Below are 27,472 nucleotides of genomic sequence, written 5' to 3' on the forward strand. Positions count from 1 at the left end.
CATCAAATCGACCGCAAATATTCTGACCGTTAGGCCTCCAACACACGGCACCAAATTCGATCCGACTGGTCCACGCATCCAAAACACCCACAGCCTAACCCGGAATTGAGGAGAGATCCGACAGGGTCCGAACATCTACCACGTCACACGTCGACACCTCAGGCCCATCCCAAAAACCCTCTTCAGCCGTCCGGCTCTAGAACCTCCGTCTAGAACCTCCAGGAGCGCCTCCTCGTCCAAGTCCAAAGCCGTGGCAAAGGCGCGCATGGGGCGTCGTCAAGAATCCTTCTGTTGTATGGGTCTTCTCTCAAGATTCGGGGATGATGACACAGGGCTTCGGAGATCTTCTTGTGGTATGGTTGTCTTAGGGTATTCTAGGTGTTCATGGTCATTTGTGTTTTCGTTTCAGTGTGCTTGTAAGAGTCAACTTCTTTGTACTGATTCGTGATATGAATGAAAAAATTCTCAGAAAAAAAAGAACCAGGCGGCGCTTGCATGGTGCTCCCGAAGGCTTGGGCCATCGACCGGTCCAAAACCACCGAGTAGTTGGACGCCCGCCATTGACATCGGCTCAATGACCAGCTCCTCAAAGGTGGGTCCAGCAGAGTCCGACCACGCCTCTTCATCCGAGTCGCCGAAGACAAGCGACACAAAAGGAGTGGAGGATGTGATAGAGCATCTACACCACGAGCGTGCGGCGGTGGCCGGGCAAGGATACTTCAACGCCTAGTAGGCCTTTTGCCACTGGCGCAACAGCGATAACAACAACTGGCGCGGATGACGATGGATATGTCGGTGGCCATGCCTAGGAAGTCACCCTCCGGTAACCGGACTAGTTTTTTTTAGCAAATACCTGGCCTAGTTTAGTTAGCTTTTAGTTTCAGTTTAACTTGTTAAACTTCATCCGTTTGGCTGTAAATATTTCAAACTTCGTTAAATTTCATCTGTTTAGCTGTCTTTGTTTGGTTCGTTTCAAATGGGTTGGAAATTTGATGCTCATGGTTGGCGGGCCTCCGCCCACGCCGGCTGTCCGCGGACAGTTGGTGATGTTTGGTGATCCACATTTAAAATGCCTTCAGAATGCTTTCAATGCATTTAATCTTTAACGGGCATGGTATTTTAGTTCGTCAAATGAAAATTTGAAGTACAACACATATTTCACTAGTCAAATCATCAAAAACTAAAACTTAGGGACCGAGTCCGTTGGGAGTAGTGGAAGATTTTTAAAGACAAGCGCAATACATTATTTTCTTTAGTTAGACAACCACAATAATACATTGTCTCTAGATATTGTATCTAAAAATGCTGTTGTATTTAATTGGTTCAAGGATCAAATTAGCATTTCAACATTGTGTTATGATTCAAACATTGGGGTGCTTGGTTGCTCATTTTGGTCAATTTGAACTCCCATAACGTCATACATTTAGTAACAAAGGGAGTAGATTATTTTCATCTCTTCCTGTCGGTCTGATGTGCAAAATCCGACGATAATAGAGAAGTGATTCCAGTACAGCTAGCCCACGAAAATGTAACCACATTTGCAAAAGGAGATTATGATGACCAGCATTCCAAACACAAAAATCGATCTCCATAAACATGATCGATGAATTTATTAAAAGTGCATTACTAGAAAGATCAACAAACTATGTGCTTGATCTAAAGAACCTATCATGCAAAACGACAGCAATTCACACGACAGGCAGGACACTAACACTGAGCAGCCTTTCACTCCTGGTCCAGGTCAAAGGCAACGGTTTCTTCTGTGACATCAACCAGCTCCTCCGCCTCAATCTCCTTGTATTCCGCCTCTTCTTCCTTGTCGCTGTCCTCCCCGCCCCTAAGCTGCATCCTGAATGCTCGCTCCTCCTCGTGCAGCTGCTTCCACTTGGCGACCCATGCTTCCCACACCTCTTGAAGCCGCATCCGTCTCTTGCGCTCCTCCTCGTCCAAAAGGTGGTGCACATCCTGATCCTCTTGTTCGTACTTCTTGCTGTACCGCTTGAGGTTCTTTGTGATGTCCTCCTCCTTCTCCGGAGTAAGTAGCGACGGTGGCCTTGGGCGCCATTGGAACTGTACCATCATCATGCAAAGGGCAAAAACATTACTACAGAAGGATAGATACAGCAATGCATAGACTCAAACAACAAACGAGGGATGGATGGAATGGAAGCTATACTTGATAGAATTGATCCTTTAAAACCTTGTAAATTTGCTTGCCATTGAAGGACCAGATTTGGAAACCATTTTCCATCTCATGAACCGAGGTAACTGCAGTTGCGAGATATCTGAACAAGCAAGTTCCAAAACCATCTTAGTTCATCCGTGGTAAACCAAACTACTACTCCCTCAATCCCAAAATTCTTGTCTTAGATTTATCTAGATACGGATGTATCTAACACTAAAACGTAACTAGATACATCCGTATTTAGACAAAATCTAAGACAAGAATTTTGGGAGGGAGGGAGTATTTGTTAATTTCAACTACTAAGTCCATGCAATTTGAGGGTGAGTGTTGTTTTAACAGGTGAAGACAATTAAAAATTTCAGCTGAGCATCTACGTTCGTAGTGTTCAGGGTGTGATAATTCCTGTAACCTATTCAGTGTATGTTTATTATTGCTTTAACATTTGTTTTGTAAATATCACCAGATAGCGACGAGAAGAAAATTTTCAATTAAGTGATAGGCTCACCTTCCAGTAGGATCCCACATGATGTCAGTCGCCATAAAATGTTCTCCTGTCGCCATGGTCTCAAGATCATCAACGTTGAAGAACTCCAGCTGGCCATTGAAACCCCTCAGCCCTGCCAGAACAATGAAACGCCCAGCAGGAGACCAGAACAATGAATTGGCCTGCTTGCCCTTGAGTGTGGTGAGCTTGGACACACGACTAACATTATTGTTGACTGCTTTCATGGTGTAGAAACTTATATCAGGCTTAGGCCCATCACCATGAATAACAGCAAAGCGGTGACCTTTAGGCTCCCATGCAAAGGCAATTATCTTGTCATTCTTGTTGTCCAATTCAAAGACCTCAATTGGGATGTCTCGTTCCTTGATTCTGAACAGCTCGAACCCAGTGTAAATGCTCTTCTTTGTTTTTGTGTACCTGTCTACCTGGACAGCCAGATACTCTCCATTGTTTTGCCAGTACATTTTGCAGTCGCTCACACTGAAAAGGTTTTTCTGCCGAATCTCCTCTTTGCCCGGAATTTGCACAAGACTCAGCTTTCAACACAAAACACATATTTTAGCATTTGATGCTAACTGAATAAACATCTTAAAAGAGGTAGCAGTAGCAATTTGTACTTACCCTGGCAGGCTGATTTCCACCACCCAATTCAGGCACAAAAGTGATATGATAGGATCAGTGGGAGACCAACTGAAGTCAACCACATTTTCTACCTTCAAGGACTTCTTATCAATAAGAGCGAACGTCTCAGTATCATAGACAGATATAACATTCTTTCCAAGCCTAGCAAAATACTTATCATCTCTTCCACCACCCCACCTTAAAAAAAACACATAAATAAAAACATCCTAAGCATCAAACCATGACAACCTCATAAGATGTGCATTCACTTCAAAGCACAAAAGTAGTGGGTTCACCTGAAGATAGGCCATGAAACACCAGACACACCCATATTTCCACCAGTAGTGAAATCATCAGCACTTCCCTTGAACTCCCGCATTACTTTTCCAGTCCGTACATCAAAGATATTTAGTACAACCCTCTACAAGTATAACATTTGCAAGTCAGATAGGAGACAATATATGAACAGAAAGAAGTCTTGTAACATTCACTTACATGTGTGTCTATGGGGTTGCTGGGCTCATGGCTGCTGTAAGTGATCAAATATTTCTCACCGGGAGAGAAATCGATGAGTTTCAACTGTGACAGGTAGCTGTCAGCTAAAAGGACATTGTGTATTGCATATATTTACTGTTAGCACAAACCAGTACCTGTGGATGAAGAAAGCGCATTAGACGAACAAACTTATCATCACCACCCCACACCTGCGCGCCCTGCCTATGCACGGTCGCCAAGTGTGTTCCAAGAGGGGACCATTGAATATAGCTATCCGTCCAGTACTGTCAAAGAAGAAGGATACAGGATATTCATGAAAATTAGTTCTCCTTATAGGATATAGCCATGACCTTTAGTTTCCATTTTCCAAGAAAACTAAAAGCAAAAGGTAAATTAAAAAATGAAGCACCTGCTTTTGGTACACAAGCTCAGGCATTGCCCGTCTAGCGTCATTCCAGTACACTTCCGTGAACGTACCAGCACGGATCACAAACTGATCTCTGGCCTTATCATCAGTTAGCCACTTGAGAAGATTTTCCTGCAACACACACACATATAACAGTCAAGTTACATAAAACCTCTAGTAATGTAAAGAAACAAACAAGTCTGTGTATGGTGGTGGGGGGTAGAGAATACGCACTCCAGGAGTGTATGGCTTGATTTCAGCAGGCGCCCACTCATCAGGAACTTTCATGTACTTCTCAAAGTCATCAAACATATTAACAGCAAATATGTGAGATTTGTCCAGTTTGTAGCCACGTGTTTTTTCCATAGCAAACTCAGCTTCCTGGCACATTGTCAAATAATCCTCTTTCAATCAACCAAGAGGGTCATGATAATTCCAGTCACAGAATGCAAAACAATTTATGAAAGCAAAAGTGGAGTTAAATTCGGATAGGCATTTAATTAAATTTGGTCACAACAATAGAACACTATCACATATACTAGCAATAATCCAGTAAAACTAAAAGCACAAAGTCTTGCTTCGAACAATCGTCTTGCTACAGAAAAATCCCAACAATTAAGCAATAGAACAAACTCTAGCAAAACAAAGGTGTTTCCATGCATGTTTCCACTCAGTTGATTATCTTCTTCCGATCCACGTACAAAAGTTAATCAGGATTGAGAGTTCAAATGGAATAGGGATGACCTTTCTCATTGTAGGAATGCACATGACTTGCAAAGGTAACAGAATCAAGCCATTGCCTCATTCCATCATGCAGATATGTATGTATGAATAAACCTAACTTACAAGAAGCAACATACCTGCGGAGTATTAAACTCAATGAAGCAGTAGCCCTGGGTCTTCTTGGTCTCTGGGTCCGTGGGCATCCAAAGCCCACCTTCCTTGATCACACCAAGCTGACCGTATATCTTGCGCAAAACATTCTCCAGCTTCTCGTACTTCTCCGGGGGAACGACCGGCAGATTGTCCACCACAATAATGTTTGCAAAACCCATCTCGAGCTCCGGAATGTCTTCATCCTGAAGCAAATCCTCGTCGTCGCTGCAAATCGTGATCGAACGGCAACATGAATAACAAAATCAACAAATATATGCGACTCCTGCCTACTTTGACCGCTTGCGGAAAGGAGGTGGCGGGGCTGGGAAGGGAAGATGATGGATGATACCTGAGGATGTCGAAGTCCTCGCCGGGCGGGAGGGCGATGGAGTCGACGTCGACGGAGTCGAGATCGATCCCCAGCTCCCGCGCGCGCGCATCTATGGCTTCCATCGAGATTGCCAGCGCCATCTTCCACGGAGTTTGGGGGCACCCGCAGGTGAGCGGCGGAGCGCAGGCGAGGGCGAGGGCGAGTGCGCGGCGGGGCGCAGGCGAGGGCGAGCGCGAGGCGGGGCGCAGGCGACGGCGACGGCGAAGGAGCGGCGGGGCGGAGGCGCTGTGGAGCTTCTAGGGTTTAGGATTCGGCCGGGGGGGTTCGGGGAACTGCCATGTGAGGAGAGCCGGCCCAGTAGCACGCGTGACCGGCACGTCACGTGCCGTCGTGGGCTGTTTCGTGCCAGCCACGGTGGTTAAGCGTGGGTCGGGCCGTGCTGGCCCAGATGGCCAGGTCCGTTCGGGAGTGCTCCACGGCCGCTAGGCCCCCGGACCTATCGATTCGCAAGACTCAGCATTATGCGAGAGCAGCAAAACCAGCAGCTAAGATTCAAAGACACGGCTGGAAACAACCTGGGGTTGGATTTGCAAAGCTGAATGTCGATGCGGCGTTCTGTGTTGATGCGGGAAGTGGAGCGACAGGAGCTGTCATCCGCGATGATCAAGGCAGATTTCTTATCGGCGAGTGCTTGTGCTATCAGTTACGTAGTTGATGCACCTACAGCTGAAGCTCGCTCTATTCGAGACGGATTGATCCTAGCAAGCAACTCAGGATGCAATAACATCATTGTTAATTCAGACTGCCTAGAAGTAATTCAGACTATGCAGGAGGATGGCAATTCGATTGGTGCTGCAGCTGCTATCTATGAGGAGTGTAGTTTTTTAGCAAGGAATTTCTCCAGTATTTCTTTTGTTCATTGTCCTAGGGAAAGTAATAAGGTACCTCATTTGCTAGCTAGTCAAGCGGAGGGACCTCTTACCACTTCGTGGTATGTGGATCCGCCTAGTTTCATTTTAGATGCTTTGGCAAATGATGTAAACTTATTTGAAGATTAATAAACTGCCAGAAGGCTTTCCTTCAAAAAAAATTCGGCTCCCACGTGCGAAAAATGATTTTCCGAAATGTCAACAAATCTCAACTAAAATATGATGTGTTCATGGTCACATTCAAATGTTACCTGCAAATTTTTAGATAAAAATGGTAAGCATTTTGACCTGCGCAAAAAAATGAACATCAGATGTTACACCCTATTTTGTTGTTTCACAGATGAAAACGCTGGTCCATTTCGCATAGAAATTATCAATTATGCTTGCGACACTAATACGAACATTTACAAAAAACTATAATTTTTAAATTATTTTAAAAAAATACTGTTCATACAAGAGCAAATGCACCCAGGAGCCAAAACGTCCTCCACACATTTTTCGTCCATATTTTTTTATAATCATAGGGAGGGCTCTCTTCATTACTCAAATGAAACCCAACATGTTATACAACAACTCACACAGAGGAACAGTTTAAGAGATAAAATGACTACATCTATAAAAGACGGTTATGAAATCTACAATCATAAAAGGCAGCGTGAGAGTTAAAGATAGACAAGCAACTTTCATGTGACGTCATAAATGATCTCACGATACGACATTTTGGTCTTCAAGGGTGGCGCAGATACCGCCTGAGGAGACCAACACACAGCATGGGTAGACACTGGACTGGTTTATGGTGGACTTGCTCCCAGTGCTTCTCTTCTTGATTGGCAACATGAAGTTGGCGGCCTCGTCGGAGATCTTGAACTTGCTCCAAGGGTCACCAAGGGGTGAGGATCCAGTGTAATATGAGGTGACATACTCAGCCACCCAAGATTATCAGAGGTTGCCAGATAAAACTTGTCGGGATTTCTCAAAAGTCCATCAACCTCACTCTGCTTTATTTTGGAGATAGGACCGCCCAGAACCTGATGGTTCTTAAGATCAATCTCCAAATATGTGTAACAAAGATCCATTTGGCGTTGTAAAAAATCATAGAGTTCCTATATTCTCACAAGCACCAAATTGTAGCAGAACTAATAGTATTCAAAGCTATAGATATAGATTCAAAATCACTTCCAATAGTGAGTTCAAAGTAATATCCAATAAACGACCAAATATTCGTAGCAACCACACAACCAAAAAACATATGAGAGACAGATTCATCTTCAATGAAAAAAACAGAATCTAGTGGTTTGATTATCTGTCTCTTCCTAAGATTGTCCCTAGTCATTAGCTTATCATGGGGGAACAACCAAAGGAAGACATGGATTTTTAAAGGAACTTTAAGGTTCTACACAATAGAGACAAAAACTAGTTGAACTCCTCTGAAGCTAATCACATGGTACAAGGAGCTGTTGGAGTACTGCCCTGTGACGCCCGGATAATTAAGCTACAGTAAACCTCTGCTAATGGTGCCACGTCACCTCGGTTACTGTTGATAAACTCGAGTTGGTTCAAGCCGATTCAAATTCAAATTCAAAATCAGGCAAACAATAAAGGTTTTCAAACGTTAGAATTTAAAATGTCCAAAATGTGTCAAATAAATCATGGATAATACTAGTGGAGAAACCACACTTTTATAAAATGTTTAAGGGTTCTAAAGTAATTAAAACAGCAGCTATGACAATTGATTAAATGCCTTTAAAAAAATTACAATAATGCAAACTATTTTATTTAGGTGTCAAACTTTTTTTGGGGTAGTAGAATAAGTTATAACATTAATTTAGGAGTTGTATTTATATTTTTATAAAACAAAACCTAAAAGAAAAGAAAATACAAAAACAGAAAACAAATAGAACAAAAAAAAATATAAAAGAACCCCCCCCCAACTGGGCCAACTGGCCAGCTGTTAGCCAGGCCGGCCCAGCTGCTGGCCAGCCCAACTGGCCCCAACCGGCCCACCCCGCGCCTGGCCTATATGGCCCCTCACCCCGAAACCCTAACCCCCTCCCCTAGTCACCCACTCCCCCCACTCGCCCCCTCCCCCAGTCGCTCTTCCCCCTCCTCCCCGATCCAGATCGGATCGGGGGGAACGAACCTCCCGCCCGACGCCGCCACCCGTCGCCTCCACCTCGCCCTCGTCCGCCGCCACGCCGCCCCACGCCGCCTGGATCGCCCCCTCGCCGCCGCTCCGCTAAGGCCGCCGCCCCTCCCGGACTCCTCCGCGCCCCTCCTCTCACCTCTCTCGACTGGATCGGGGCAGCGCCCCGCTGCCCACCTCGGCGGGCGCCTCCCGTCCCCGCCACCAGGCTGGCGCCCCTCGCTGGAACCGCCACGCCTTCGCCGGACCTCCCCCTCTACGTTGCCGTCCTCCCCGTCCTCCTTCCCAAAGGCTCCACCGAGCCTCGCCGACCCTCGTCTCTGCAACGCCGGTGAGGCCACGGCCTCCTCTTCCTCTTTGCGCCCGCTCTGCACGTCTCCCCGTCGCCACCCGCACCGGCCTCCCCTGCTCGACGCACCACCGCGCGCGCCCGGCGCTCGTCGCCGCGGCCACCGCGCGCGTGCGCCCCGTGCACGCCTCGCCATCCCACTCGTCGCGCCCGCAACCCCGCGCTCTCCGTGCGCTCACCGCGACCACCCCTGCCCGCTCGCGCCGTGGCCGTCGCCCCGCGCGGCTGTGTCCGGTGCCCCCCCTGGATTCCCGTAGTCGCCGCGGCCCGGCCTCGCCGCCACCGCTCCACCGTGCTGCCCCGCCTCCAGCCCCACGGGCCACTGCCGAGCCGTCGGCCACTTCCAGCGCCCGCGCCCACTGGGGCTCCATCCGGATCGGGCGCCCGTGCGCCCATGCACCCGTTAGGCCTAGGGGCCTATGACAAGGGGCCCCACCCTGGAACGTTTTATTAAAAAAAAAGAAGAGAAAAAAAACAATAATAATAAAATAATTAAATAAATAATAATAATTAAATTAATTAACTAATTAAGGGATTAATTAAGTTAATTAATCATAATTAGATTAACCTAACTAACTAATTAGTTTAATTAAACACTAATTAGTTTAATTAAACAGTAGTTAACTTAATTAACTGCTAATTAGCCTAATCAGTCAATGACGAACGGGACCCACACGTCAGTTTGACTAGTCAACACCCCTGTTGACTGCTGATGTCATGCTGACGTCAGCATGCACTGTTCTGGATAATGTTGTATTAAATTAATTAAATAAATCCTGAAAATGATTTAAATCTTTTAAAATTAATAGAAAATAAACCGTAGCTCAGATGAAAAAACTTTGTACATGAAAGTTGCTCAGAACGACGAGACGAATTTGAATACGCAGCCCGTTTATCCGCCACGCATGCCTAGCATAGCGAACACGTAACTTTTCCCCTCCGGCTCCTCTGCCCGAAAACGCGAAACACCGGGGATACTTTCCCGGATGTTTTCCCCCTTCACCGGTACCACCTCGTACCGCGCTAGGGCACACCTAGCACCACGCTTTGTCATGTCATGCATCGCTATGCATCTATTTGCTTAAATATTTATTATTTCTCCCCCTCTTCTCTCGCTAGACACCGAGACCGACGCCGCTGCTACCCAGTACGACTACGGAGTTGACGATCCCTCTCTCTTGCCAGAGCAACCAGGCAAGCCCCCCCCTTTGATCACCAGATATCGCCTACTCTTCTCTATACTGCTTGCATTAGAGTAGTGTAGCATGTTACTGCTTTCCGTTAATCCTATACTGATGCATAGCCTGTCCTTGCTACTACTGTTGTTACCTTTACCTGCAATCCTAATGCTTAGTATAGGATGCTAGTATTTTCATCAGTGGCCCTACATCCTTGTCCGTCTGCCATGCTATACTATCGGGCCGTGATCACTCGGGAGTTGATCACGGGTATATACTATATACTTTATACATGATACATGTGGTGACTAAAGACGGGTCGGCTTGAGGAGCACCCGCGAGTGGATCTTTGAGGCGGAGCGACAGGGCAGGTTCCGACCACCTAGGAGAGAGGTGGGCCTGGCCCTGGTCGGCGTTCGCGGATACTTAACACGCTTAACGAGATCTGGGTATTTGATCTGAGTTTGGCCATTTGGTCTATACGCACTAACCATCTACGCGGGAGTAGTTATGGGTATCCCGGCGTCGTGGTATCAGCCGAAGCCTTCTTGACGTCAGCGACGGAGCGGCGCGCGCTGGATTGGACTGGAACGCCACTAGGCTAGGTCTGCTTCCGGCCGCCCACGCAACGTGCAGGTGTGCTAAGGGCGATGGGCCCAGACCCCTGGGCGCTTAGGTTTAGACCAGCGTGCTGACCTCTCTGTTGTGCCTAGGTGGGGCTGCGACGTGTTGATCTTCCGAGGCCGGGCATGACCCAGGAAAGTGTGTCCGGCCAAATGGGATCGAGCGTGTTGGGGTATGTGGTGCACCCCTGCAGGGAAGTTAATCTATTCGAATAGCCGTGATCTTCGGTAACAGGACGACTTGGAGTTGTACCTTGACCTTATGACAACTAGAACCGGATACTTAATAAAACACACCCTTCCAAGTGCCAGATACAACCGGTGGTCGCTCTCTCACAGGGCGACGAGGGGAGGATCATCGGTTAGGGTTATGCTATGCGATGCTACTTGGAGGACTTCAGTCTACTCCCTTCTACATGCTGCAAGACGGAGGCTGCTAGAAGCGTAGTCTTCGATAGGACTAGCTATCCCCCTCTTATTCCGGCATTCTGCAGTCCAGTCCACATATGATACCCTTACTCCATTTGATACCCATGCATATGTAGTGTAGCTTCTTGCTTGCGAGTACTTTGGATGAGTACTCACGGTTGCTTTCTCCTTCTTTTCCCTCTATCCCTTCTACCTGGTTGTCGCAACCAGATGTTGGAGCCCAGGAGCCAGACGCCACCGTCGACGACGACCCCTACACCGGAGGTGCCTACTACTACGTGATGCCCGCTGACAACGACCAGGAGTAGTTAGGAGGATCCCAGGCAGGAGGCCTGCGCCTCTTTCGATCTGTATCCCAGTTTGTGCTAGCCTTCTTAAGACAAATTTGTTTAACTTATGTCTGTGCTCAGATTTTGTTGCTTCCGCTGACTCGTCTATGATCGAGCTCATGTATTCGAGCCCTCGAGGCCCTTGGCTTGTAATATGATGCTTGTATGACTTATTTTATTTGTAGAGTCGTGTTGTGATATCTTCCCGTGAGTCCCTGATCTTGATCGTACATGTTTGCGTGTATGATTAGTGTACGATTAAATCGGGGGCGTCACAAGTTGGTATCAGAGCCGACTGCCTGTAGGAACCCCCCCTTCCACATTCCTTGGCCGAAGTCGAGTCTAGACATTACAAAACCCTTTTACTAATATGGCTGTGTGCCTTACGGGCCCACGTCGCCATCTGGGTGTTATTAGGATCTTTTATTCCTCGATCTATACTCTGGGACTCTGATCTCTCTTCTATTCGGGTTAAATGATTTTGCTAAAATCTAACTCTAGGTTCTCGTTACCACTTCCTGCCGGAGAACCCTTTCATTACGGAGGATCGACTGCTTCAACAGAAGATTCTGACAATACTCTCCGATATTTTTTTCGAGACCTTGTGCCTGTTGCTTTTGCAATTCCCTACCACTGAAAAATCCCTATGGATAAATACTTACACCTGTCGTTCTTACTTTTATTCCCATTGGGTCTTGTTATTACAAGATACCCCGTAATACTCGTCGTTGTTTCGATAATCCTTTGGGCTTACTGCCTTGTTGTTCTTTGTCACCTGTATACCCCTACGGATTATTCTCGCACTTATCGAGTATCCGCTCATCCCCCAGTTGTTCATGTGTTTCACAATGGTCATTGAAATACTATTCAATCTTCTGAAAATCCTCAGTAGCTTATTGCTCTTGAAATTCTTTCCTTGCTTGCGTTATGGTTAATCCCATAAGTATAGTAATCTTATTGGCATTCTTTGCGACCGTCATTTTGATCCTATTGATTCAACATGAGTGCGAATGCACGCAATCATCAGTCGGATCCTAGAATTCATCCTTCCGGCTCAGACGCCAGTTTAAACATGAGCTGGATCTCGACCAATCAATTGACCATCGATCTTACCCTTAAGGCTATTCAACTTATCCATCCCTGATCAGAGCATTGCTTCTGATCCCTTGTCTTGGAATTGATAATTCCTTTGCATTTGAGCCTTGAATTAGTCAGTTGTTAATAAAGTTTGATCTCCTTGCATTGTTTTCTCCCTCTGGTTGAGTGCCGATGCTCACACCAGATCCCTTGAGGACCACCAGATCATTTGTTGGATTTTATCCAACAACGTCCTTCATATTCAATAAGCATGTGAGCCTTTTCCTTGGATACATAAGGCCTTTAGTAAATTGTATCCTCTGTTTCCTCAACCATGCTTTGTTTCCGAGCTGGTGGTATTTACGATTGAAGCTTGTGGTATATGTTCCTAAGATGCCCCTATGGGTTGAACCTATGCCTGCTCTAAAACTGTGTGAACCCAAAAGATTTCACGGGTCATACTTATATGGTATTGCACCAGGTAAAAACTTTCAACAAGTAATGTCATTTTTGAAATACGAGAGGTGAATGAAAAGTTATGCATTGAAGAAGTGGGAGTCGACCTTGAACCTTGCGTTCATGCCCATGGACATGATGTAGATCTTATCATTAAAGCTTCTCTTAATTAATTATTCCTTTGGTATAAGTTCATCTTGTATCTGGGATCTGGCCTTTTGCAATCGTGGTTCCGACCATGTTCTTCTTTAAATACAATTTCTCATGCAAGTTTAAGCACTTGTCTTCTGCGGAGTAATACCCCAGACCAACCTCTACTTTCATTTGTCGCCGAGTATTACCCCCTAGTATCTCAAGATTATCACGGAACTGCATAACCTCTTATGAGTTCTTCATCAAGTGCTACATTCTCATTGATTCCAATTTTTCATGAGCTCTGAGTAATTTAACACTCAAAGACATCGATAACTGAATCGAGTCCGCACTGCGATTCAACAACTCTTAGTAACCTTCAATGCATACGAGTTTGTACTCAATCGTGTCATTCCCAGCTGATTGACCACATCATCATCGTCAGGCTGACTGCTTGACCATTCTACCTATGTCCTTCATCCTCGAGACACAATCCCGACAGTGCTCTAAGCTTACATCAAACTTTCACCATCATATTGGTTGTCTTGAGAGACAACTCTGAATTCTGAGATGGCATCTTATCTATGGTTATAATAACCTTTTGCTTCACCATTCCCTTGGCTTGATGTCATCGCCAAGCGATTGCATCCTCATGGAGCCTCTCGGCAAAATTTGTTGTGATCATCATCATAATTTTAACTCTTTCCAGGATACCAATCGAATTCATGACGAGAAATACCATCCTTGCCCTCGATGATTTGTGTTATCCTCGACCATTTATTGCCTTCCCACCAACACAAGCGTGTTCGTGTTTGGTGTTATACCTTCAGTTCCTTGCTATCCAGCAATTGGTTTTCTTTACCTTGGAACATTACCTTCTATTATGTCACCAATGTTGTGAGAATTTCACCACCTCTTAAGAATTCGTGATACAGTGATGCTTCTCGCCATCACCATTCCTTACTTGGTCCCCATGTTGAGTGAACTCCGTTGTGCAAATCTAATATCACTAGCAACCCTATTGCTTCAGAGTTATTGGACAATGATTCCAATTTGGTGTGTTGGTTGCCCAATCGCCATTCCGACGTTGGTCGTGCAACCCAACCCATATTTCGGGTGCACCTTTCAACCAATGTTTAATTGTGTATGGTTCCCTCCAGCATACATCATTAAGTCATTTGATTTGACTAAGGTTATCTCCTTGTTCACTTAATTGTGGAAATCCATCTTTTGGAAAACTCTTTGAATTGTTGCTGAGTTCATCAGCCACCTCCTCATTATCTCCTTGATTTAATGATGAACTCTTGTTTCGGAACTCGCTTCCATAGTTCAATTCCCGAGAATCTTACAATGTCATCTTGGCAATTTGTGTTGCACCTTTCTTCTCAGGCATCCTGAGTCTGAGTTATCCTGACACCAATCAGATCTGAATCTCGGTCAGATATGATGGTTGGAACCTTTTCCAAGAGTCATAACATTGGTCTTTATATAACCTACTAAGGTGATGTCATGCCTAGCACCCCTGGCCGGAGGCCCTATGGTTATAGATTCCTTTTCGGTAAGGTTATCCATTCTTCCATGAGGAAATTGTAAGACTTATTCTATAAGTTATTCCTGATGGATCCTTTGTGTTTCCAAAGTCTGATCTTCACCTGTTGACCATGTCCATGCTATCTCGAGGCATGTCTGTGGTACTCCGATTTTCAATAAGAGCATTGAAAGCTCAATGCTAAGTTTTCTTTAACCATTATCCAAACACCGTTGTATGGGTAATGTTATGAAATTCCTCTCCCCTGACTTAAAGGGTTTTCTACATGATATCCTGCCACGGATATCATGCTCTGCTGGTCCTTGGGAGGGATATATCCCTGAATTATGTGTTTAAAACACATTTTCCTTTCCATTCTTCTGTTAAACCTGATAATCACATTTTCCTTCCCATTGTATTGTTAAGCTTTCTTGTGATCTATATGATCTAAGCGGTAATATTCTCCTGCTTATGTAAACACCTCGGTGTACAATTCAGTCAGCAAGACCCTGTTACTATTGTTGATGACATTTCGGTAGCCACCGATGGACGAGAACCTTGCCTATTGGCACGCCTCGTTCAACGAGCGGGAAAATGGTTCTCTTCGTCCCTCGCCCTTGGTACCGATGTTGTTGCCGACATAACTGATAGGCTGATCCTCTGACATGCCTTGCTATCATGACCATGCAAGATGTCAACGCCCATCCTTATTTTAACCCACATGGTGGTCCCATAACCCACAGGTCCCAGGATCGAAACCTGACTCTCCTGTACACCCTGTTGTCAAAGTTATTCCTCGTGCTTGACTTTGTATGTAATTCACGGGCCTCCTGCCTGTTGATCTATTCTGGTATAAGACGCAATACTTATTCCCGATTGCTTTGAACTGCTTTCACGCCCTGTAACGGGCATCGAACGATTGTCTATCCGCTTGAAACTTCTTATGGTACCATCTTACCTTGATCTCGATGTGTTTCATTTGTTCAACTCGAGAGATAGTCATGTGTTCATTCATGGGATAACCCCAGATGATTACCCCTTATAGCATCCTACCGTTATCAACCTGCCCCTTTCCTGTTCGTAAGTACGATGGAGTTCCCGAAGAAAGGATGCCGACTTCCTCATGATTACCCGCAGCAGAGGAATGAAGCATCAATGTAATGGATCAACCTCTTCGAGAAGAACAACCGAGACCAAGAACACTCCCTAGAATTTCGTAACCCGAACCTTCCCCCTTTACTTCCCTCTTAAATCTCGGGACGAGATTTCTTGTAGTGGAGGAGAATTGTGACGCCCGGATAATTAAGCTACAGTAAACCTCTGCTAATGGTGCCACGTCACCTCGGTTACTGTTGATAAACTCGAGTTGGTTCAAGCCGATTCAAATTCAAATTCAAAATCAGGCAAACAATAAAGGTTTTCAAACGTTAGAATTTAAAATGTCCAAAATGTGTCAAATAAATCATGGATAATACTAGTGGAGAAACCACACTTTTATAAAATGTTTAAGGGTTCTAAAGTAATTAAAACAGCAGCTATGACAATTGATTAAATGCCTTTAAAAAAATTACAATAATGCAAACTATTTTATTTAGGTGTCAAACTTTTTTTGGGGTAGTAGAATAAGTTATAACATTAATTTAGGAGTTGTATTTATATTTTTATAAAACAAAACCTAAAAGAAAAGAAAATACAAAAACAGAAAACAAACAGAACAAAAAAAAAAAAGAACCCCCCCCCACTGGGCCAACTGGCCCAGCTGTTAGCCAGGCCGGCCCAGCTGCTGGCCAGCCCAACTGGCCCCAACCGGCCCACCCCGCGCCTGGCCTATATGGCCCCTCACCCCGAAACCCTAACCCCCTCCCCTAGTCACCCACTCCCCCCACTCGCCCCCTCCCCCAGTCGCTCTTCCCCCTCCTCCCCGATCCAGATCGGATCGGGGGGAACGAACCTCCCGCCCGACGCCGCCACCCGTCGCCTCCACCTCGCCCTCGTCCGCCGCCACGTCGCCCCACGCCGCCTGGATCGCCCCCTCGCCGCCGCTCCGCTAAGGCCGCCGCCCCTCCCGGACTCCTCCGCGCCCCTCCTCTCACCTCTCTCGACTGGATCGGGGCAGCGCCCCGCTGCCCACCTCGGCGGGCGCCTCCCGTCCCCGCCACCAGGCTGGCGCCCCTCGCTGGAACCGCCACGCCTTCGCCGGACCTCCCCCTCTACGTTGCCGTCCTCCCCGTCCTCCTCCCCAAAGGCTCCACCGAGCCTCGCCGACCCTCGTCTCTGCAACGCCGGTGAGGCCACGGCCTCCTCTTCCTCTTTGCGCCCGCTCTACACGTCTCCCCATCGCCACCCGCACCGGCCTCCCCTGCTCGACGCACCACCGCGCGCTCCCGGCGCTCGTCGCCGCGGCCACCGCGCGCGTGCGCCCCGTGCACGCCTCGCCATCCCACTCGTCGCGCCCGCAACCCCGCGCTCTCCGTGCGCTCACCGCGACCACCCTTGCCCGCTCGCGCCGTGGCCGTCGCCCCGCGCGGCTGTGTCCGGTGCCCCCCCTGGATTCCCGTAGTCGCCACGGCCCGGCCTCGCCGCCACCGCTCCACCGTGCTGCCCCGCCTCCAGCCCCACGGGCCACTGCCGAGCCGTCGGCCACTTCCAGCGCCCGCGCCCACTGGGGCTCCATCCGGATCGGGCGCCCGTGCGCCCATGCACCCGTTAGGCCTAGGGGCCTATGACAAGGGGCCCCACCCTGGAACGTTTTATTAAAAAAAAAAGAGAAAAAAAACAATAATAATAAAATAATTAAATAAATAATAATAATTAAATTAATTAACTAATTAAGGGATTAATTAAGTTAATTAATCATAATTAGATTAACCTAACTAACTAATTAGTTTAATTAAACACTAATTAGTTTAATTAAACAGTAGTTAACTTAATTAACTGCTAATTAGCCTAATCAGTCAATGACGAACGGGACCCACACGTCAGTTTGACTAGTCAACACCCCTGTTGACTGCTGATGTCATGCTGATGTCATGCTGACGTCAGCATGCACTGTTCTGGATAATGTTGTATTAAATTAATTAAATAAATCCTGAAAATGATTTAAATCTTTTAAAATTAATAGAAAATAAACCGTAGCTCAGATGAAAAAACTTTGTACATGAAAGTTGCTCAGAACGACGAGACGAATTTGAATACGCAGCCCGTTTATCCGCCACGCATCCCTAGCATAGCGAACACGTAACTTTTCCCCTCCGGCTCCTCTGCCCGAAAACGCGAAACACTGGGGATACTTTCCCGGATGTTTTCCCCCTTCACCGGTACCACCTCGTACCGCGCTAGGGCACACCTAGCACCACGCTTTGTCATGTCATGCATCGCTATGCATCTATTTGCTTAAATATTTATTATTTCTCCCCCTCTTCTCTCGCTAGACACCGAGACCGACGCCGCTGCTACCCGGTACGACTACGGAGTTGACGATCCCTCTCTCTTGCCAGAGCAACCAGGCAAGCCCCCCCCTTTGATCACCAGATATCGCCTACTCTTCTCTATACTGCTTGCATTAGAGTAGTGTAGCATGTTACTGCTTTCCGTTAATCCTATACTGATGCATAGCCTGTCCTTGCTACTACTGTTGTTACCTTTACCTGCAATCCTAATGCTTAGTATAGGATGCTAGTATTTTCATCAGTGGCCCTACATCCTTGTCCGTCTGCCATGCTATACTATCGGGCCGTGATCACTCGGGAGTTGATCACGGGTATATACTATATACTTTATACATGATACATGTGGTGACTAAAGACGGGTCGGCTTGAGGAGCACCCGCGAGTGGATCTTTGAGGCGGAGCGACAGGGCAGGTTCCGACCACCTAGGAGAGAGGTGGGCCTGGCCCTGGTCGGCGTTCGCGGATACTTAACACGCTTAACGAGATCTGGGTATTTGATCTGAGTTTGGCCATTTGGTCTATACGCACTAACCATCTACGCGGGAGTAGTTATGGGTATCCCGGCGTCGTGGTATCAGCCGAAGCCTTCTTGACGTCAGCGACGGAGCGGCGCGCGCTGGATTGGACTGGAACGCCACTAGGCTAGGTCTGCTTCCGGCCGCCCACGCAACGTGCAGGTGTGCTAAGGGCGATGGGCCCAGACCCCTGGGCGCTTAGGTTTAGACCAGCGTGCTGACCTCTCTGTTGTGCCTAGGTGGGGCTGCGACGTGTTGATCTTCCGAGGCCGGGCATGACCCAGGAAAGTGTGTCCGGCCAAATGGGATCGAGCGTGTTGGGGTATGTGGTGCACCCCTGCAGGGAAGTTAATCTATTCGAATAGCCGTGATCTTCGGTAACAGGACGACTTGGAGTTGTACCTTGACCTTATGACAACTAGAACCGGATACTTAATAAAACACACCCTTCCAAGTGCCAGATACAACCGGTGGTCGCTCTCTCACAGGGCGACGAGGGGAGGATCATCGGTTAGGGTTATGCTATGCGATGCTACTTGGAGGACTTCAGTCTACTCCCTTCTACATGCTGCAAGACGGAGGCTGCTAGAAGCGTAGTCTTCGATAGGACTAGCTATCCCCCTCTTATTCCGGCATTCTGCAGTCCAGTCCACATATGATACCCTTACTCCATTTGATACCCATGCATATGTAGTGTAGCTTCTTGCTTGCGAGTACTTTGGATGAGTACTCACGGTTGCTTTCTCCTTCTTTTCCCTCTATCCCTTCTACCTGGTTGTCGCAACCAGATGTTGGAGCCCAGGAGCCAGACGCCACCGTCGACGACGACCCCTACACCGGAGGTGCCTACTACTACGTGATGCCCGCTGACGACGACCAGGAGTAGTTAGGAGGATCCCAGGCAGGAGGCCTGCGCCTCTTTCGATCTGTATCCCAGTTTGTGCTAGCCTTCTTAAGGCAAATTTGTTTAACTTATGTCTGTGCTCAGATTTTGTTGCTTCCGCTGACTCGTCTATGATCGAGCTCATGTATTCGAGCCCTCGAGGCCCTTGGCTTGTAATATGATGCTTGTATGACTTATTTTATTTGTAGAGTCGTGTTGTGATATCTTCCCGTGAGTCCCTGATCTTGATCGTACATGTTTGCGTGTATGATTAGTGTACGATTAAATCGGGGGCGTCACATGCCCCTTGTTTTTTGATCCCTCTGTAAACTAATTAAAACATTTTAGACCACTAAAGTAGTAATTGCCAAACCAGAGAGTCATGATCTGCATTAAAAAAATCGTCCATTATGGCTGGACTCGTTCGGTTGTGGCATAGGAAAAGGGATGGCGGGCTGTGTAAATGGTTGGGCTCGGTCAATTGTGAGGGCAGACATGTTGGAAAGATGCATTGGTTGTTCTGTTTCATTGTGAATAACATCGTGTCGGAGACAAAAGGCAATACCAAGAGATTCAATTTTCCATCAACTGCTGCATATAAGTGATTCGAGGAAAAGGGTTTTTCTTTGTCAATGCATCTGTATACGACGTGTATCGAATTTGTAACGAAAATGGATATCAGGGCAACTCAAAAGTGCACAAGATCCAGATGTTGGTGTGTCCTCATTCAAAAAGATTTGCACTTGCCTCCTCTTCTATTAGATTTGCCAACAAAAGTTCTTTCATGTTTATAAAACAATATGACATGTCGAAATAAAGCGGGTTAGCTTTCATTAGTTGATGCCATTAGATGAGAGAAACATACATGCATCCAGATGATGCAATGTAATAACACCTACACAGCAAATTCATGTCTTATCTGTTAACGGGATTACCATCTCGCAGTGCATAAAAAATCGGTTCTTGTCAAGGTTTTGCAAGTCTCAGTTGGCTTCGTTAGTAGGGATTACATGTCCAATTCTGCTCAATAGTAACACCAAATACTATAGGAGTGGATTATTTTTCAAGCAATCGAAAAAGCAGTAAAGCCGCAATGTTAAGGGTGTAGTGTAAAGCACTAGGAAGAATATTAAGGATGGCAATGGGTAGGCTATGGGACGGGTAAAGCAATGCCATACCCATACCCGTGTAGCCAATGGATACAAAAATCTACCCATACCCGTACCCATAGGTATGAAACTTTACCCGTACACATACCCGACGAGTACCCATAACCATTGGGTACCCAACGGGTAGATAAAAAATACACAAGTTATTCATAATTTTACAGTCATCGATAGAACACTTGACAAAAAGCATTTGACGGAGAAGAGGGGATTTTGTGTGATGATGTGAGGCTTAATTACGGGAGTAGTTGTGTAACGCCCATGATGCGGCTATATCTCCCACGTGTCGAAGCACGACTTAGAGCCATAATCGCATTGTAAGCAATGTCGCAAGTGAGGTAATCTTCGCAACAGCCCATGTAATGCATAATGGAAAAGAGGTACATAGTTAGCTTACAATCGCCACGTGACACAATAGCATAAATAACATTACATTCATCCAGATACACTCAAGGTCCAACTACGGAACCAAAATAAAGAACAACCCCAAATGCGACAAAGTCCCCGATCGCCCCAACTGGGCACCACTACTGATCGTCTGGAAAGAAAACGTAGTATCGTCCTGAGTCCTCATCGAACTCCCACTTGAGCTCAGTCGAATCTCCTGGAGCGGTATCATCGGTCCCTGCATCTGATTTTGGAAGTAATCTGTGAGTCACGGGGACTCAGCAATCTCACACCCTCGCGATCAAGACTATTTAAGCTTATAGGTAGGTAAAGGTATGAGGTGGAGCTGCAGCAAGCAACTAGCAGATATGGTGGCTAACATACGCAAATGAGAGCGAAAAGAGAAGGCAAAGACACGGTCGATAAACTATGATCAAGAAGTGATCCTAGAACAACCTACGATCAAGCATAATTCGAGACCGTGTTCTCTTTCCGGACTCCGCCGAAAAGAGACCATCACGGCCACACACTCTGTTGATTCATTTTAATTTAGTTAAGTTAAGGTTTTCTATAATCGGACATTAACAAATTCCCATCTGCCCATAACCGCGGGCACGGCTTTCGAAAGTTCAAATCCCTGTAGGGGTGTCCCAACTTAGCCCATCACAAGCTCTCACGGTCAACGAAGGATATTCTTTCTCCCAAGACAACCCGATCAGACTCGGAATCCCGGTTACAAGACATCTCGACAATGGTAAAATTAAACCAGCAAAGACACCCGAGTGTGCCGACAAATCCCGATAGGAGCTGCACATATCTCGTTCTCAGGGCACACCGGATTGTCCAAGGTTCCGGTAGGTCAGCCCAGAGTTGCCCCTGGTGACCACTGGCAGCTGACAGGTTGGACCAACACTCAGAGGAGCACTATCCCGGGGGTTTAAAATAAAGATGACCCTTGAGTCCGCGGAACCCAAGGGAAAAGAGACTAGGTGGCAAATGGTAAAACCAATGTTGGGCCTTGCTGGAGGAGTTTTATTCAAGAAGAACTGTCAAGGGGTTCCCATTATAACCCAACCGTGTAACGAACGCAAAATCAAGGAACATAACACCGGTATGACGGAAACTAGGATGGCAAGAGTGGAACAAAACACCATGCATAAGGCCGAGCCTTCCACCCTTTACCAAGTATATAGGTGCATTAAAATAGACAAAATATAATAATGATATCCAACAATAAACTGAAGGAAATATGCCCTAGAGGCAATAATAAAGTTATTATTCATGCTAGAATTGTATTAACCAGAAAAATAATACATGTGTGAATACATAGACAAACAGAGTGTCACTAGTATGCCTCTACTTCACTAGCTCGTTGAATCAAAGATGGTTAAGTTTCCTAGCCATAGACATGAGTTGTCATTTGATTAACGGGGTCACATCATTAGAGAATGATGTGATTGACTTGACCCATTCCGTTAGCATGTCACTTGATCGTTTAGTTTGTTGTTATTGCTTTCTTCATGACTTATACATGTTCCTATGACTATGAGATTATGCAACTCCCGTTTACCGGAGGAACACTTTGTGTGCTACCAAACGTCACAACGTAACTGGGTGATTATAAAGGTGCTCTACAGGTGTCTCCAGAGGTACTTGTTGGGTTGGCGTATTTCGAGATTAGGATTTGTCACTCCGATTGTCAGAGAGGTATCTCTGGGCCCTCTCGGTAATGCACATCACTTAAGCCTTGCAAGCATTGCAACTAATGAGTTATTTGCGAGATGATGTATTACAGAACGAGTAAAGTGACTTGCCGGTAACGAGATTGAACTAGGTATTGAGATACCGACGATCGAATCTCAGGCAAGTAACATACTGATGACAAAGGGAACAACGTATGCTGCTATGCGGTCTGGCCGATAAAGAACTTCGTAGAAAATGTAGGAGCCAATATGAGCATCCAGGTTCCGCTATTGGTTATTGACCAGAGACATGTCTCGATCATGTCTACATTGTTCTCAAACCCGTAGGGTCCGCACGCTTAACATTACGATGACAGTTTCATTATGAGTTTACATATTTTGATGTACCGAAGGTTGTTCGGAGTCCCGGATATGATCACGGACATGACGAGGAGCCTCGAAATGGTCGAGACATGAAGATTGATATATTGGAAGCCTATGTTTGGACATCGGAAGTGTTCCGGATGAAATCGGCATTTTACCGGAGTACCGGGAGGTTACCGGAATCCCCCGGTAACCTAATGGGCCTTAATGGGTCTAGTGGAGGAAGTGGAGAGGAGGCCAAGGGGCAGCCGCGCGCCCCTTCCCCCCCAGTCCGAATTGGACAAGGAGGGGGTCGGCGCCCCCCCTTTTCATTTTCCCTCTCTCTCCTTCTCCCCCAAGTCCTAGTCCAACATGGAAAGGGGGGAGTCCTACTCCCAGGAGGAGTAGGACTCCTCCTAGCGCCGCGCGCCCCTTGCTTGGCCGCACCTCCTCCCCCTTGCTCCTTTATATACAGGGGCAGGAGGGCACCCCAGACACAAGTTGATCGGTTGATCTCTCCCAGCCGTGCGCGGTGCCCCTCTCACCATATTCCACCTCGGTCATATAGTAGCGGTGCTTAGGCGAAGCCCGGTGTCGGTAGCAACATCATCACCGTCACCACGCCGTCGTGCTGAGGGAACTCTCCCATGAAGCTCTGCTGGATCGGAGTTCGCGGGACGTCATCGAGCTGAACGTGTGCTGAACTCGGAGGTGCCATGCGTTCGGTACTTGGATCGGTCGGATCATGAAGACGTACGACTACATCAACCACGTTGTGCTAATGCTTCCGCTTTCGGTCTACGAGGGTACATGGACAACACTCTCCCCTCTCGTTGCTATGCATCACCATGATCTTGCGTGTGCGTAGGAATTTTTTTGAAATTACTACGTTCCCCAACAGTGGCATCCGAGCCAGGTTTTATGCGTTGATGTAATATGCATGAGTAGAACACAAGTGAGTTGTGGGCGATATAAGTCATACTGCTTACCAACATGTCACACTTTGGTTCGGCGGTATTGTTGGATGAAGCGGCCCGAACCGACATTACGCGTACGCTTACGCGAGACTGGTTTTACCGCCGTGCTATGCACACAGGTGACTAACGGGTGTCAGTTTCTCCAACTTTAGTTGAATCGAGTGTGGCTACGCCCGGTCCTTGAGAAGGTTAAAACAACACTAACTTGACAAACTATCGTTGTGGTTTTGATGCGTAGGTAAGAACGGTTCTTGCTCAGCCCGTAGCAGCCACGTAAAACTTGCAACAACAAAGTAGAGGACGTCTAACTTGTTTTTGCAGGGTATGTTGTGATGTGATATGGTCTAGACGTGATGAAATATAAGTTGTTGTATAAGATGATCATGTTTTGTTGAAGTTATCGGCAACTGGCAGAAGCCTTATGATTTTTTCTTTATTGCATAAGATGCAAGAACCAAATAATTGCTTTACTTTATCGCTATGCGATAGCAATAGTTGCAAGAGCAATAGTTGGCGAGACGACCATGTGACAACACATTGATATAGATCAAGATGATGGAGATCATGGTGTCATGCCGGTGACGATGGAAATCATGACGATGCTTTGGAGATGGAAATCAAAGGCACAAGATGATGATGGCCATATCATGTCACATATTTTGATTGCATGAGATGTTTATCTTTTATACATCTTACTTTGCTTAGTTATGACGGTAGCATTATAAGATGATCTCTTACTAAATTTCAAGATAAAAGTGTTCTCCCTGAGTATGCACCGTTGCCAAAGTTCATCGTGCCCAGACACCACGTGATGATCGGGTGTGATAAGCTCTACGTCCATCTACAACGGGTGCAAGTAAGTTTTGCACACGCAGAATACTCAGGTTAAACTTGACGAGTCTAGCATATGCAGATATGGCCTCGGAACACTGAGACCGAAAGGTCGAGCGTGAATCATATAGTAGGTATTATCAACACAGTGATGTTCGCCATTGAAAACTACTCCATTTCACGTGATGATCGGTTATGGTTTAGTTGATTTGGATCACGTGATCACTTAGAAGATTAGAGGGATGTCTTTCTAAGTGTGAGTTCTTAAGTAATATGATTAATTGCACTTAAATTTATCATGAACTTAGTCCTGGTAGTATTAGCATATCTATGTTGTAGATCAATAGCTCGTGTTTAGCTCCCCTGTTTTATTTTTGATATGTTCCTAGAGAAAACTAAGTTGAAAGATGTTAGTAGCAATGATGCGGATTGGATCCGTGATCTGAGGTTTATCCTCATTGCTGCACAGAAGAATGATGTCCTTAATGCACCGCTAGGTGACTGACCTATTGCAGGAGTAGATGGAGACGTTATGAACGTTTGGCTAGCTCAATATGATGACTACTTGATAGTTTAGTGCACCATGCTTAACAGCTTAGAATCGGGATTTCAAAGACGTTTTGAACGTCATGGACCATATGAGATGTTCCAGGAGTTGAAGTTAATATTTTAAGTAAATACCCGAGTTGAGAGATATGAAGTCTCCAACAAGTTCTATAGCTAAAAGATGGAGGAGAATAGCTCAAGCAGTGAGCATGTGCTCAGATTGTCTGGGTACTACAATCGCTTGAATCAAGTGGGAGTTGATCTTCCAGATAAAATAATGATTGACAGAATTCTCTAGTCACCATCACCAAGTTAGTATAACTTCATGATGAACTATAATATGTAAGGGATAACGGAAACAATTCCCAAGCTCTTTGTGATGCTGAAATCGACGAAGGTAGAAATCAAGAAAAGCATCAAGTGTTGATGGTAAAACCACTAGTTTCAAGTAAAGGGACAAAGGGAAGAAAGGGGAACTTCAAGAAGAACGGCAAACAAGTTGCCGCTCAAGTGAAAAAACCCAAGTCTGGACCTAAGCCTGAAACTGAGTGCTTCTACTGCAAAGGGACTGGTCATTGGAAGCGGAACTACCCCAAGTAATTGGCGGATAAGAAGGATGGCAAAGTGAACATAGGTATATTTGATATACATGTTATTGATGTGTACTTTACTAGTGTTTATAGCAACCCCTCAGTATTTGATACTGATTCAGTTGCTAAGAGTAGTAACTCGAAATGGGAGTTGCAAAATAAACAGAGACTAGTTAAGGGTGAAGTGACGATGTGTGTTGGAAGTGGTTCCAAGATTGATATGATCATCATCGCACACTCCCTATACTTTCGGGATTAGTGTTGAACCTAAATAAATGTTATTTGGTGTTTGCGTTGAGCATAAATATGATTGGATCATGTTTATTGCAATACGGTTATTCATGTAAGTTAGAGAATAATTGTTGTTCTGTTTATATGAATAAAACCTTCTATGGTCATACACCCAATGAAAATGGTTTGTTGGATCTCGATCGTGGTGATACACATTTTCATAATATTGAAGCTAAAAGATGCAAAGTTAATAATGATAGTGCAACTTATTTGTGGCACTGCCGTTTAGGTCATATTGGTGTAAAGCGCATGAAGAAAATCCATGCTGATGGGCTTTTGGAATCACTTGATTATGAATCAGTTGAAGCTTGCGAACCATGCCTCATGGCAAGATGACTAAGACTCCGTTCTCCGGAACAATGGAGCGAGCAACAGATTTGTTGAAAATCATACATACCGATGTATGTGGTCCGATGAATATTGAGGCTCGCGGCAGGTATCATTATTTTCTGATCTTCGCAGATGATTTGAGCAGATATGAGTATATCTACTTGATGAAACACAAGTCTGAAATATTTGAAAAGTTCAAAGAATTTCAGAGTGAAGTGGAGAATCATCGTAACAAAAATAAAGTTTCTATGATATGATCGCAGAAGTAAAATATTTGAGTTATGAGTTTGGCCTTCAGTTAAAACAATGTGAAATAGTTTCACTACTCACGCCACCTGGAACACCACAGTGTAATGGTGTGTCCGAACGTCGTAATCATACTTTACTAGATATAGTGCGATCTATGATGTCTCTTACAGATTTACCACTATCATTTTGGGGTTATGCTTTAGAGACGGCTGCATTCACGTTAAATAGGGCACCATCGAAATCCGTTGAGACGACGCCTTACGAACCATGGTTTGGCAAGAAACCAAAGTTGTCGTTTCTGAAAGTTTGGGGCTGCGATGCTTATGTGAAAAAGCTTCAACCTGATAAGCTCGAACCCAAATCGGAGAAATGTGTCTTCATAGGATACCCAAAGGAAACTGTTGGGTACACCTTCTATCACAGATCCGAAGGCAAGATTTTCATTGCTAAGAATGGATCCTTTCTAGAGAAGGAGTTTCTCTCGAAAGAAGTGAGTGGGAGGAAAGTAGAACTTGATGAGGTAACTGTACCTACTCCCTTGTTGGAAAGTAGTACATCACAGAAACCGGTCTCTGTGACACCTACACCAATTAGTGAGGAAGCTAATGATAATGATCATGA

General features: G+C 45.9%; 1 pseudogene across 1 annotated transcript; it reads right to left on the bottom strand.

Annotated features, from left to right (window-relative positions):
* Positions 1–1,521: 1,521 nt before the first annotated feature.
* LOC147974806 (eukaryotic translation initiation factor 3 subunit B-like) lies at positions 1,522–5,765 on the bottom strand (annotated as a pseudogene). The gene is made up of 11 exons (XR_015600281.1): positions 5,438–5,765; positions 5,073–5,313; positions 4,447–4,593; positions 4,216–4,344; positions 3,962–4,090; positions 3,807–3,890; positions 3,608–3,732; positions 3,312–3,509; positions 2,691–3,226; positions 2,177–2,285; positions 1,522–2,070 (listed from the first exon to the last, which is right to left on the bottom strand). The product of XR_015600281.1 is annotated as a eukaryotic translation initiation factor 3 subunit B-like (transcript).
* Between the last annotated feature and the right edge of the window lie 21,707 nt (positions 5,766–27,472).

The sequence above is a fragment of the Triticum urartu genome, chromosome 4A (assembly GCF_056163025.1).
Source record: "Triticum urartu cultivar PI428250 chromosome 4A, HENAU_Tu73, whole genome shotgun sequence".
NCBI lineage: Eukaryota > Viridiplantae > Streptophyta > Magnoliopsida > Poales > Poaceae > Triticum > Triticum urartu.